The sequence below is a fragment of the Tachypleus tridentatus genome, chromosome 2 (assembly GCF_004210375.1).
Source record: "Tachypleus tridentatus isolate NWPU-2018 chromosome 2, ASM421037v1, whole genome shotgun sequence".
Taxonomy (NCBI): domain Eukaryota; kingdom Metazoa; phylum Arthropoda; class Merostomata; order Xiphosura; family Limulidae; genus Tachypleus; species Tachypleus tridentatus.
Window position 1 is genome coordinate 9,915,406 of NC_134826.1, and position 12,872 is coordinate 9,928,277.

At 34.8% G+C, this 12,872-nt stretch overlaps 1 protein-coding gene across 1 annotated transcript in view; it reads left to right on the top strand.

The window, feature by feature from the left end:
- DCP2 (decapping mRNA 2) overlaps positions 1 to 12,429 on the top strand; it is a 215,505-nt gene extending 203,076 nt beyond the window's left edge. The window contains exon 12 of the transcript XR_013020373.1: positions 10,362 to 12,429. The gene's annotated coding sequence lies outside the window, so the exon portion shown is untranslated. The remainder of the gene's footprint in view (positions 1 to 10,361) is intronic.
- Positions 12,430 to 12,872: the final 443 nt, after the last annotated feature.

Genomic DNA, 12,872 nt, shown 5'->3' on the forward strand with positions numbered 1-12,872 from the left:
AAGTTTGTTTCTTGGGATTACTAACTAGTGAAGCTGTGTGTGTGTGCATGTATTACAAGTTTGTTTCTGGGATTACTAACCAGTGATGCTGTGTGTGTGTGTATTACAAGTTTGTTTCTTGGGATTACTCACCAGTGGAGCTGTGTGTGTGTATTACAAGTTTGTTTCTTGGGATTACTCACCACTGAAGCTGTGTGTGTGTATTACAAGTTTGTTTCTGGGATTACTAACTACTGAAGGTGTGTGTGTGCATTACAAGTTTGTTTCGACTACTAACTAGTGAAGCTGTGTGTGTGTATTACAAGTTTGTTTCTCAGGATTACTAATTAGTGAAGCTGTGTGTATTACAAGTTTGTTTCTCATGATTACTAACCAGTGAAGCTGTGTAGTGCGTGCATGTATTACAAGTTTGTTTCTCGGGATTACTAACCAGTGATACTGTGTGTGTGTATATTACATGTTTGTTTCTCGGGACTACTAACTAGTGAAGCTGTGTGTGTATTACAAGTTTGTTTCTCGGGACTACTAACTAGTGAAGCTGTGTGTGTATTACAAGTTTGTTTCTCAAGATTACTAACCAGTGAAGCTGTGCGTGCGTGCATGTATTACAAGTTTGTTTCTCGGGATTACTAACCAGTGATGCTGTGTGTGTGTGTATTACAAGTTTGTTTCTTGGGATTACTCACCAGTGATGCTGTGTGTGTGTGTATTACAAGTTTGTTTCTTGGGATTACTCACCAGTGGAGCTGTGTGTGTGTATTACAAGTTTGTTTCTCAGGATTACTAACTAGTGAAGCTGTGTGTGTGTATTACAAGTTTGTTTCTCATGATTACTAACTGGTGAAGCTGTGTGTGTGTATTACAAGTTTGTTTCTCATGATTACTAACTAGTGAAACTGTGTATGTGTATTACAAGTTTGTTTTTCATGATTACTAACTAGTGAAGCTGTGTGTGTGTATTACAAGTTTGTTTCTCAAGATTACTAACCAGTGAAGCTGTGTGTGCGTGCATGTATTACAAGTTTGTTTCTCGGGATTACTAACCAGTGATACTGTGTATGTGTATATTACATGTTTGTTTCTCGGGACTACTAACTAGTGAAGCTGTGTGTGTGTATTACAAGTTTGTTTCTCAGGATAACTAAATAGTGAAGCTGTGTGTATTACAAGTTTGTTTCTCGTGATTACTAACCAGTGAAGCTGTGTGTGCGTGCATGTATTACAAGTTTGTTTCTCGGGATTACTAACCAGTGATACTGTGTGTGTGTATATTACATGTTTGTTTCGACTACTAACCAGTGAAGCCTGTGTGTGTATTACAAGTTTGTTTCTCAGGATTACTAATAGTGAAGCTGTGTGTGTATTACAAGTTTGTTTCTCGTGATTACTAACCAGTGAAGCTGTGTGTGAGTGCATGTATTACAAGTTTGTTTCTCGGGACTACTAACTAGTGAAGCTCTGCGTGCGTGCATGTATTACAAGTTTGTTTCTTGGGATTACTAACTAGTGAAGCTGTGTGTGTGTGCATGTATTACAAGTTTGTTTCTCGGGATTACTAACCAGTGATGCTGTGTGTGTGTGTATTACAAGTTTGTTTCTCGGGATTACTCACCAGTGAAGCTGTGTGTGTATTACAAGTTTGTTTCTCGGGATTACTCACCAGTGAAGCTGTGTGTGTGTGTATTACAAGTTTGTTTCTCGGGATTACTCACCAGTGGAGCTGTGTGTGTGTATTACAAGTTTGTTTTTTGGGATTACTCACCAGTGGAGCTGTGTGTGTGTGTATTACAAGTTTGTTTCTCAGGATTACTAACTAGTGAAGATGTGTGTGTGTGTTAGAAGTTTGTTTCTCGGGATTACTACCTAGTGAAGGTGTGTGTGTGCATTACAAGTTTTTTTCTTGGGACTACTAACTAGTGAAGCTGTGTGTGTGTATTACAAGTTTGTTTCTCGGGATTACTAACTAGTGAAGCTGTGTGTGCGTGCATGTATTACAAGTTTGTTTCTCGGGATTACTAACCAGTGATGCTGTGTGTGTGTGTATTACATGTTTGTTTCTCGGGATTACTAACCAGTGATGCTGTGTGTGTGTATTATAAGTTTGTTTCTTGGGATTAATAACCAGTGATGCTGTGTGTGTGTACATGCTCATTATAATTTTGTTTCTTGGAATTACTAACCAGTGAAGCTGTGTGCATGCATGCTTGTTATAATTTTGTTTCTTGGAGTTACTAACTTGTGAAGCAGTGTGTTTATGATGACCTTAATAGTTTTGTTTGCTGCTTCATTGTATAAAGGCCATTGAGAAAGTGGATCTGTTATAAACAACAAAGGCTGTTTCAAGAACAACATAATGGAGCCAAAACCAACCAGACAAGAAATAAAAAAACTGCAGAAATTATAAAACAAAAGCAACAACAAGTTTATGCCCAAATATTTCAGGTAGAGAATGTGTTTACATATAATAGCTTTTATTTTGTGTAAATTCTGATCTTGAATGGAATTATGGGACACTTTGATTGTATGATATTAAAACATACAAACAAGTTTGTTTATTCATATTTGTTGTAATTACTTGTTTTCATTAGTAAAAAAGTTCATAAAAGGTAATATGTATCACGTGAGAAACGTATTATATCTTAATAGAAATTAATGTGAATAACAATGAACCTTGCATAAAAAGGTTAATTCTGAATGATAACTTTCCTCCCGCTCTAGTTTAGCTGTTGTCTGTTGTGCTGAGAGCTGTGAACCTCACTGCAAACTTCTTTTGGCCTGACCATATTCTTAATACAGAATTTTTTTTCACTGAGTTTGTTCCCAGTTAAGCACCCTTCTCGTTGATGATTCATGTGAACCACAAGCTTTCTGTCTTTTGGTCTTACCTCATCCCATCTGTTTATCTTCCTCTTTGTTGCCTTCCTTGGATCCTTTTATAGGATCAATCTTGAATTCTTTATTCACTTAGCAACCAGATCCTCCTCCTCCTCTTCCCAGTGTTTCTCCTCTCTTGCTTCAAATATACATGTCACTATTTCATCAAAGGATATCATGTTTGATCTATTGCCTATTGAGCTGAGATCTTATTATTTTCCCACTTTATTCATTTACCAACGTAAGTAGTGCATGTATCCATGTGGGTTACCTTTCATACTCTCAACTATCCTTCCTGGTAATCTTATTTAATAGTGATTTGTTGGTCTCTCTTATTACTAACTACTGGGTGGTGCTATCTCGACATTTCATCTTAACATGGTGTTTTCTTCCCCTGTACTCTTTACTTTATTTTCTTATGTCCCCTCTCTTTGCATATCCTGGCATATCCTTTATACTCTTGGGTCCTTCTTATCTAAGGACCCATTTCCTCTCTTATTGGATGGATCTGTAAACTTCTCCAATTGGTATATGCCTTTTGGATGTGGATACCTGCAGGCTATTTTCATTTCTTCACATCAGATTTGTCAAATTATTTATTCCCTTTGTCATCTGTTGTACAAGACACTATAGGCTTGCATGTGGACTCCACCCCATACCTTTGTCTCACATTATCTTCACCATCTATCTGTTTTATCTCCTTTCTTTGGTCATTCTTTTGGTGATCCACCATCTCTAGATGGGAAACTTCATTATAATTTTTCTGTAGGATCCCATATGGTTACTGGTGTTGCCATGCGAGATACACTTACCCAAAATTTGCATTGAGCTAAAAACACAAAGTGGTTCAAGCATCTGCCCTGGCTTTGCCAGTGCACACTGCAAGATGGGGTGTTCCCCAAGACATATAATTCTATGAACTATTGCAAAAAGCTTGCATCTTTGACTCGTGTGGTCAGATTACACTGTCTCCATTAAAAGACCTCTTCAGTAGGAGGACCTACTGGGAGTCTAGAGACTTGTCTTGGTCTTCCCTACTTGAATACAACTCTTTATTGAGTGAAAAGAGTTTGGGTGGTGGACCATGGAGAATTATCACCAGTTGGGCTTAGCACAGTATGGTGGGAAGTGGGGCAGTTACAACATTGTTAGTGTAATGTGGGTCACCTCTCTATACAATAGCTGATACCACAAGTTATGATCTGAATGTCAACCCACATTACATGTATTGACTTGACAGCAGCTTTTGTTTCAGTACTGGGACAGTAAATTTCTCATTCTGTCTCCTTGCAACACACGAGACTCATTCATCTCCTCCTACCTTCAGTTCAGTTGAAGAGTATATCCTGGTCAAGATAAGATGTCTCTTTGGAGCTTTTGCCATCAGATGTTGTATTCCATTGGCTTTCCTTTGGTTGCTTTCTGAAGGGAATTCATCTAGGTGGTAGTTTCCACCAGTTCCTTCACCAGTTTAATGTAGGATTCTAGTTAAACTGTGTGAAGAGGTTATTATCTTTGAAGGTAACAGTTTCTGTACACTTTTCTTTCAAGTTACCATGTGTGTAACTGCAAATAAAGGTTGCTCTTCCATCTGTTGAAGGACTTTTGTCACATAATGATTTTGTCATCCTTAGGACCTTTGGTCTTCTTGATTTACATCAGTGACTGATGAAGGAATGGTCAATAAATTACTTGCATGTACTGATGATATCAAGTTCTTGGGTGTTGGTGGCTGTGAAGAGGATGATACTGATTTACAAAAGGATTTAAATAATTTGAGTTGGACAAATAAATGGTAGATGGGTTCTAATTATAATAAATACAAGATGTTTTGTTATTGGGGTTATCATAATTTGAATTATAAGTACAATTTAGATGGGAATAACCTTAACGATCTCATGAAAGAAAAGGATCTTGGTGTAATGGTAGATCAGTCTCTTAAGTCATTCAAACAGTGTTAGTGTTAGGGCAAATAGGATTTTAGGTTGTATTTACAGAGACATTGAATAAAATCTAAAGAGATTATAATTTAGTCATACAGGTCACTGGTTAGACCACACTTGGATGATTGTGTGTTCAATTTTGGGCTTCTATCTTAGGAAGGACATTAAGTTGTTGGAAAGGGTTCGGGGAAGGGTTAGTAGAATCAGGTGGGAGATGGAGGGTTTGTCATATGAGGAGAGGTTGACATCTCTGAAATTTGAACTACAGGTTTGGACACTTGGTAAAACATTGTAGAAGCAGTAAATTTAATTGAGTTTAAGATGGAGCTTGATAAGTATTTGAGTTATTAGGGCTAGCTTTAAGTTTAGAGGATGGACCAATAGTCCATTCTGTTGTCTATCACATTAAAACACAAGATTAGTTGGGAGTTGCTCTAAGGTTTTAAGGCTAGAAAGATAACTGAACTGTGAGTGGAGGGGAGAATGCGAGCCTGAAATAGGTTTTCAGGTAAGTAAAACTTTGTACCAACTAAAACTATCTCTCAGAACTATTAGGTGGCCAAATAAAAACAACAGAAACACTTTTTTTAATCTATGTCACTTAAAACTGTTTTTGTTCAAGAGAAAACAAGTTAAGTAAAAGGTATTTCTGTAAATCTTTCCATTTATAAATGTTAAATATTAACTGGTAATCATGATGACATGGTTAATGGGCCTGGCTCTGTCAGTTTAAATCATGTTGAGACATGGGATATCTATTGATGAGTTTCAGATGAGTTTTGTTTGTTATCTTTCAACAGATGTTTCTAGTAAGTAGTTTTCAATCTTTTATCTTTTAATCTCTAATTTTTCTAAGAATTAAAATATAATGAAAGATTTGAGTACTTTTGTCCCTCAATCTGTATAATTTTAAAAAACATGAAGACATAACTTGATAGGATACTGAAAACGTAAAATAGACTTAAAAAGTTGTATTAAATAATACGAGAAATGTTGATTATGAATTGGATATTGAAACTTTTATACTTGAATGTTGACAAGAGTTGCTATGTGTGTGCACAGTTAAGTCTTATTTCAACAAAACACAGTTATATTTATTTTTTGCATGCGGTTCAATAAAATATTGCACAAAATTATAAATAGAGAGAGAAAGGTGTTCCTTCCTGAAATGTTCAAGTTTCAAGGTTTGTTACTGTGTAGTCTTGTCTGGTGTGATTTCTTTGTAAAGTGCTTGTTTCTGTAATGTGTACTGATTTTCAGGATGAATTTGTTGAGTACTTGCAAGGTAAAGGTAGCCGTCCACGGGATCATAGAAACCTTTCAGCCTCTCCATCTCGAATTCAGAGATTAAAAAGCAATCAACCATCTAATCGTGACAGGGAAAAGCATAGTCTCGGGTCACTTGGTCACAATGATTCAAAGGTAGTGTAGCTGTATTCATCTAATTGGTCAGTTAATGATTTCTGAGCTGCATTAATTTAATTTCTTAATTTTGTTAGAACTTTAATAACAAAAATAATAATTACACAATGAATTACTAAAGAAGGAACCTGAAAAATGAAATTTTTTAGGAAAGTAGACTTTTCTTCAGCAGTGAATGGGACAACGAATGTTCACCATCTCCAAATGCACTTGGATCATCAAAATTCATAATTTGTCTGTTTTGTTTTTTGTGTTTTCTTATCTTTAATATATAGTAAACGTAATGAGGATGGGTAATATAACTTGCAGATTACTGCTGTACATAATTCTATTTTTTATAAATTACAGACAGTGGAAAGAAGTTATGTCTTTAATGGAGCTCGGAACTATCATCCAACTAATACCTCAGGTTAGTTTTCTTATTTGCTGCTATTCAGAGTAGTCATTATGCTTATTAAGAAACTTCAAATTGTAATAGAAGACATTAATATCCAAGAAAAGTTAGAGGATTGTATTTGATTTGTTTTAAAATCTTTCAGCATGAGTGAGAACTAGAATTTGTGAAATCAGTTTGTGGGTTAATGTTATTGAACTATGGTATGTGAAGAACAAAACAAGTCCCTGGCTAATATTGTTGCAGCATGAAAAGTAACCTGGTGTGCTAATTGTCTGCTATTAAGACTTGCCAACAATGTTGCAGCATGAAAAGTAACCTGGTGTGCTAATTGTCTGCTATTAAGACTTGCCAACAATGTTGCAGCACGAAAAGTAACCTGTTGTGCCAATTGTCTGCTAATAAGACTTTCCAACAATGTTGCAGCATGACAAGTAATCTATTGTGCCAATTGTCTGCTATTAAGACTTTCCAACAATGTTGCAGCATGAAAAGTAACCTGGTGTGGTAATTGTCTCCGATTAAGACTTTTCAACAATGTTGCAGCACGAAAAGTAACCTGTTGTGCCAATTGTCTGATTTTAAGACTTTCCAACAATGTTGCAGCATGACAAGTAACCTGGTGTGCTAATTGTCTGCTGTTAAGACTTTTCAACAATGTTGCAGCATGACAAGTAACCTGGTGTGCTAATTGTCTGCTATTAAGACTTTCCAACAATGTTGCAGCATGACAAGTAACCTGGTGTGGTAATTGTCTGCTATTAAGACTTTCCAACAATGTTGCAGCATGAAGAGTAACCTGTTGTGCCAATTGTCTGCTATTAAGACTTGCCAACAATGTTGCAGCACGAAAAGTAACCTGGTGTGCTAATTGTCTGCTATTAAGACTTGCCAACAATGTTGCAGCACGAAAAGTAACCTGTTGTGCCAATTGTCTGCTAATAAGACTTTCCAACAATGTTGCAGCATGACAAGTAATCTATTGTGCCAATTGTCTGCTATTAAGACTTTCCAACAATGTTGCAGCATGAAAAGTAACCTGGTGTGGTAATTGTCTCCGATTAAGACTTTTCAACAATGTTGCAGCACGAAAAGTAACCTGTTGTGCCAATTGTCTGATTTTAAGACTTTCCAACAATGTTGCAGCATGACAAGTAACCTGGTGTGGTAATTGTCTGCTATTAAGACTTTCCAACAATGTTGCAGCATGAAAAGTAACCTGGTGTGCTAATTGTCTGCTATTAAGACTTGCCAACAATGTTGCAGCACGAAAAGTAACCTGTTGTGCCAATTGTCTGCTAATAAGACTTTCCAACAATGTTGCAGCATGACAAGTAATCTATTGTGCCAATTGTCTCCGATTAAGACTTTTCAACAATGTTGCAGCACGAAAAGTAACCTGTTGTGCCAATTGTCTGATTTTAAGACTTTCCAACAATGTTGCAGCATGACAAGTAACCTGGTGTGCTAATTGTCTGCTGTTAAGACTTTTCAACAATGTTGCAGCATGACAAGTAACCTGGTGTGCTAATTGTCTGCTATTAAGACTTTCCAACAATGTTGCAGCATGACAAGTAACCTGGTGTGGTAATTGTCTGCTATTAAGACTTTCCAACAATGTTGCAGCATGAAAAGTAACCTGTTGTGCCAATTGTCTGCTAATAAGACTTTCCAACAATGTTGCAGCATGACAAGTAATCTATTGTGCCAATTGTCTGCTATTAAGACTTTCCAACAATGTTGCAGCATGAAAAGTAACCTGGTGTGCTAATTGTCTGCCATAAAGACTTTCCAACAATGTTGCAGCATGACAAGTAATCTGGTGTGCTAATTGTCTGCTCTTAAGACTTTCCAACAATGTTGCAGCATGACAAGGAACTTGGAGTGCTAATTTCATTTGCAAAACTTTATAATGTAGTTTTTTTTAACCAGCAAGAAGTTAAAGAACAAAAGCAATGATGAACTAGCTCCTTCAGTGTGTGCAAAATATGGGTTTGTTGATTGTGTTAGAGTTTAACTGAGAAACTGTTATCTCAGCGTTAATGATTACTAGTACTAGACTGTATTAAAGCAGGTGGTTTCTAGAAGTGATTAATGCTTGCTAATTAATTTAGCTGTGTTGTGATTGTGAATGTATTCTCAACTAGTTCCTACAAGTCATATTGTTCTAGATTGAACATTGCTGTATTATATGCTTTAGTTTAGTTAGTTACAACTGAATTACTTTAATTGTGTGCTGAATGTTGGTGTTGTGTGTTTTGTTTTAGTGGATACACAGTCTTAAAAATAGTCCTAGGTTTGGAGGAATTTAACTGTCTAGATATAACATGCATAACAATATATATGTATTAAATGTGGCCAAAGCCAGCTTGTACTTACTTGTATGAAGTACTGAAGAGGTTTCATGGAGAGGAAGTTAGATGTTACCTTAAGTAGTGAGTAGACTGTAGCCTGAGTGTTGTTGTTCTCTGTAATTCTTTGGGAGAAGAGTGACATATTATAAAACTGTTTGGGAATTTTAGAAATTCATTACATCATATATTTGTAATCTTGTGTTCTGGTTCTACTATCAAGATTTAGTTCCTTGTGTGATTTTGTTATGGTTGTTGTTACACATACTACCAGGGTGAGAATGTGTTATGTGAAATATTTCTGCCATTTGTGTATTCAAATTTTTTTAAAACCATTGAGAAAACTGTTTTATATGTTAAACTTGAACATGTGGTGTTTACTGATTATCCTACTGGTAAATATTGAATATTTATTGTCCTAAAGTTACCTATAATGTGCCAGATGGAACATAAACTCCCAGGTTCCTGGGCCCATGTTTTCATCCCTTTATTATTACAGTGCTGTGCTAATATTAAGTAATAGCCATAATGCTAGAATACTTGTATTAAAAAGTACTATTAGTTAATGAATGTTGAAAACTATTTGTATAGATAGGATGTGTAAAATCTTTCTTGATTTCTTATAGTTTTTATTGGTTGATTTAATGAGTTATAAAGACAGTAAGATGTTCAGTGATTGCTCTTTTATGAATAACTAGAAGGAACTATGCACCAAAAAGACACGAGGAATGAACAAGAGGAACCTGACAAGATCTCTGTTCCTGACATGTCTGCCCCATCCTGGGTGCATTTCACTCTAGATAGAAAAACTTTGATGAGTTGTTTTGATTTCTGAATACTACAAGAATAATGAGTTGTAACCTTAGCAGCTGGAGATATTAATGAAATGTATTATTTAAGTTTGTTTACATGAATGTTGGTTAGGACTTGTGAATGATTTTTAGAACTGTTGACAAGTAGTGAAACTGTGTTCAAACAGTTAGTAAAATCATTGTCTTCTGCTGTTGAAACCAGATAAAACTAGATGATGAATTTATAAAGCTAAAAGTAATTTTTATGTTTATTCTTTGAACCAAAATGAAAACAAAGATTTTTATATGCTATATATTAAGTATTGAACAATATATTAAATATCATTTATGTTCTTTTTGACAGATTAAATGTTATTAACATTAATATGTTTTGGCATGGTCCCACATGCTGCCAATGTTGTGATTTCATAAAATGAATTTATTTTCAATAGTTTGGTATAAATGCTAAGTATTAGTGTAATACAGGAGAAATAGTTATGTTTTATTGTTTGAGACAAAAATACAAAACCTTGTCACCCAAGAGCTTGAAAAGGTGGAGCATGCATAGGGGGGGGGGTAAATTGAGAGTGACCAGGCAAAGCCAAATGTACTTGAAAGGTCAAACGGCATTACAACGTACTGTCTCAATAGCCCAGAAGTGTTACGATTAACATTCAGTATATTAGTGTCTATTTCTTCATTACACAATATGACAGGAGACTACAAAGTTAGATATGAGGTTTAATTTTATAAAACAAAATAAGGTTAACAGGAAGTATTGATTAGTGATGACCAGAACTGTAGATTAATTGAATATATTAAGATAAAACTAAAAATATTAAAAAAACAAACAAACATGGATAATTATCATAAATAGATAATGAATACTGAGAGATATTAAGGATAAAAATAAATTTGCATATAATAAAAACAGTTTTGTTTTTGTGACAGAGAACTAATCAGTGGCCATCAGTAACTGATTCCAGGATCTATGTTTATCTCACAAGGTTGAACAGTATTTAAAGTAGCAATCTAATAAACTTGTGTCATTTCTGTCATCTTTGTGTTTTAAGTCAGTTTCAGTGCTTATGAACATTAACTCATTGATAAAATGACTGGGTTGCTTAAAATGTCTGTCAGCAGGGAGATATTTTTGTGGAATTGAGAGAAGATTTATGGTTGTTGATGTGCTCTCTAAGAGGCATTTGAGTGTGTGATTGTATCTGTTCACACTGTATAATATAAACAGTGTTATAAATTGTACAAGTAATACTTCTGGTAAACAGTGTTATGAATTGTACAAGTAATACTTCTGGTAAACAGTGTTATGAATTGTACAAGTAATACTTCTGGTAAACAGTGTTATGAATTGTACAAGTAATACTTCTGGTAAACAGTGTTATGAATTGTACAAGTAATCCTTCTGGTAAACAGTGTTATGAATTGTACAAGTAATCCTTCTGGTAAACAGTGTTATGAATTGTACAAGTAATACTTCTGGTAAACAGTGTTATGAATTGTACAAGTAATACTTCTGGTAAACAGTGTTATGAATTGTACAAGTAATACTTCTGGTAAACAGTGTTATGAATTGTACAAGTAATGCTTCTGGTCATCTTTGTTGCCAGTAATACTTTGTGGTTTTTATGAACTTGTTAAGACAACATGTTTTATTACATCAAAGATGACCATCTGTGATAGAGTGTAATTCATTTTTACATAAACAAGGATACCTTTAAGACTTCTTTTCTATGTAAAGTTGTCAATGGGAACTTCAATAAATATTTATCTAATGTGCTCATTACGTTGTAGTAGTGCATGAAACATTGGCCACTGTCGGTTAGAGGTAATGTACGGTTTGAATAGGGAAGAAACAGACAAGTGAGATAATTTGAAAGAGGAAGACAAGACAGGGAGAAATAAAGTATTTGAAGTAAAAGTCAGAATACCAGCAAAGTTGAGGGTAAAGCCCATCAAATGCAACGAAATTAGTGAGTGCCATAAGGTTTGTGTTGAAGTACATCGTGTGAGATGAAATTATTGGGTGTTGTTAGGTTTATGTGTTGAAGTACATCATGTGAGATGAAATTATTGAGTGTTGTTAGGTTTATGTGTTGAAGTACATCATGTGAGATGAAATTATTGAGTGTTGTTAGGTTTATGTGTTGAAGTACATCATGTGAAATGAAATTATTGGGTGTTTTTAGGTTTATGTGTTGAAGTACATTGTGTGAGATGAAATTATTGAGTGTTGTTAGGTTTATGTGTTGAAGTACATTGTGTGAGATGAAATTATTGAGCGTTGTTAGGTTTATGTGTTGAAGTACATCGTGTGAGATGAAATTATTGGGTGTTGTTAGGTTTATGTGTTGAAGTACATCGTGTGAGATGAAATTATTGGGTGTTGTTAGGCTTATGTGTGGAAGTACATCGTGTGAGATGAAATTGGTAAGTAGCATTAGATTTGTGTGATTGGATGTGGTGTTCGGTTTGTGTGGTAAATGAACACAGGTTTTATATTTTGTGTTAAATAGATTTTTTTTAATTGCTTGTTTTCTAACGTTGTGTATATTTTGTTTGTTTTAATATACTGTAGCATTCAACAGTCTTCAACTTGCTTTGAATTTTATATCAATAAATATACATAATGTTAACATCAGTAAACTGTCTTGTTTTCATAATACAGTAACCAAAGCTCACGTAGGGTAAAAATGAATGCAAATAGCTTAAAGAGAAGAAATATTCTAGGCTTTCTGGGTAGTAATATTTATAAAATGATAGCTTGTTATTTATATTTTAGTTATTATATAAATCTGTTAAATTATCTGCAGAAATAGATAGGTTGTGTGGTACAGAGAAAATTAAGTTTGTACCTTCTATTAATGTCAGTATTCTAAAGAGACTTGTCAGAAGAATGGTAGTCAATGTTATTAAACACAATGTTAACACACTGTAACTACTGATACACCAGCAGCTGGTAAAGAGACTTGTCAGAAGAATGGTAGTCACTGTTATTAAACACAATGTTAACACACTGTAACTACTGATACAACAGCAGCTGCTAAAGAGACTTGTCAGAAGAATGGTAGTCACTGTT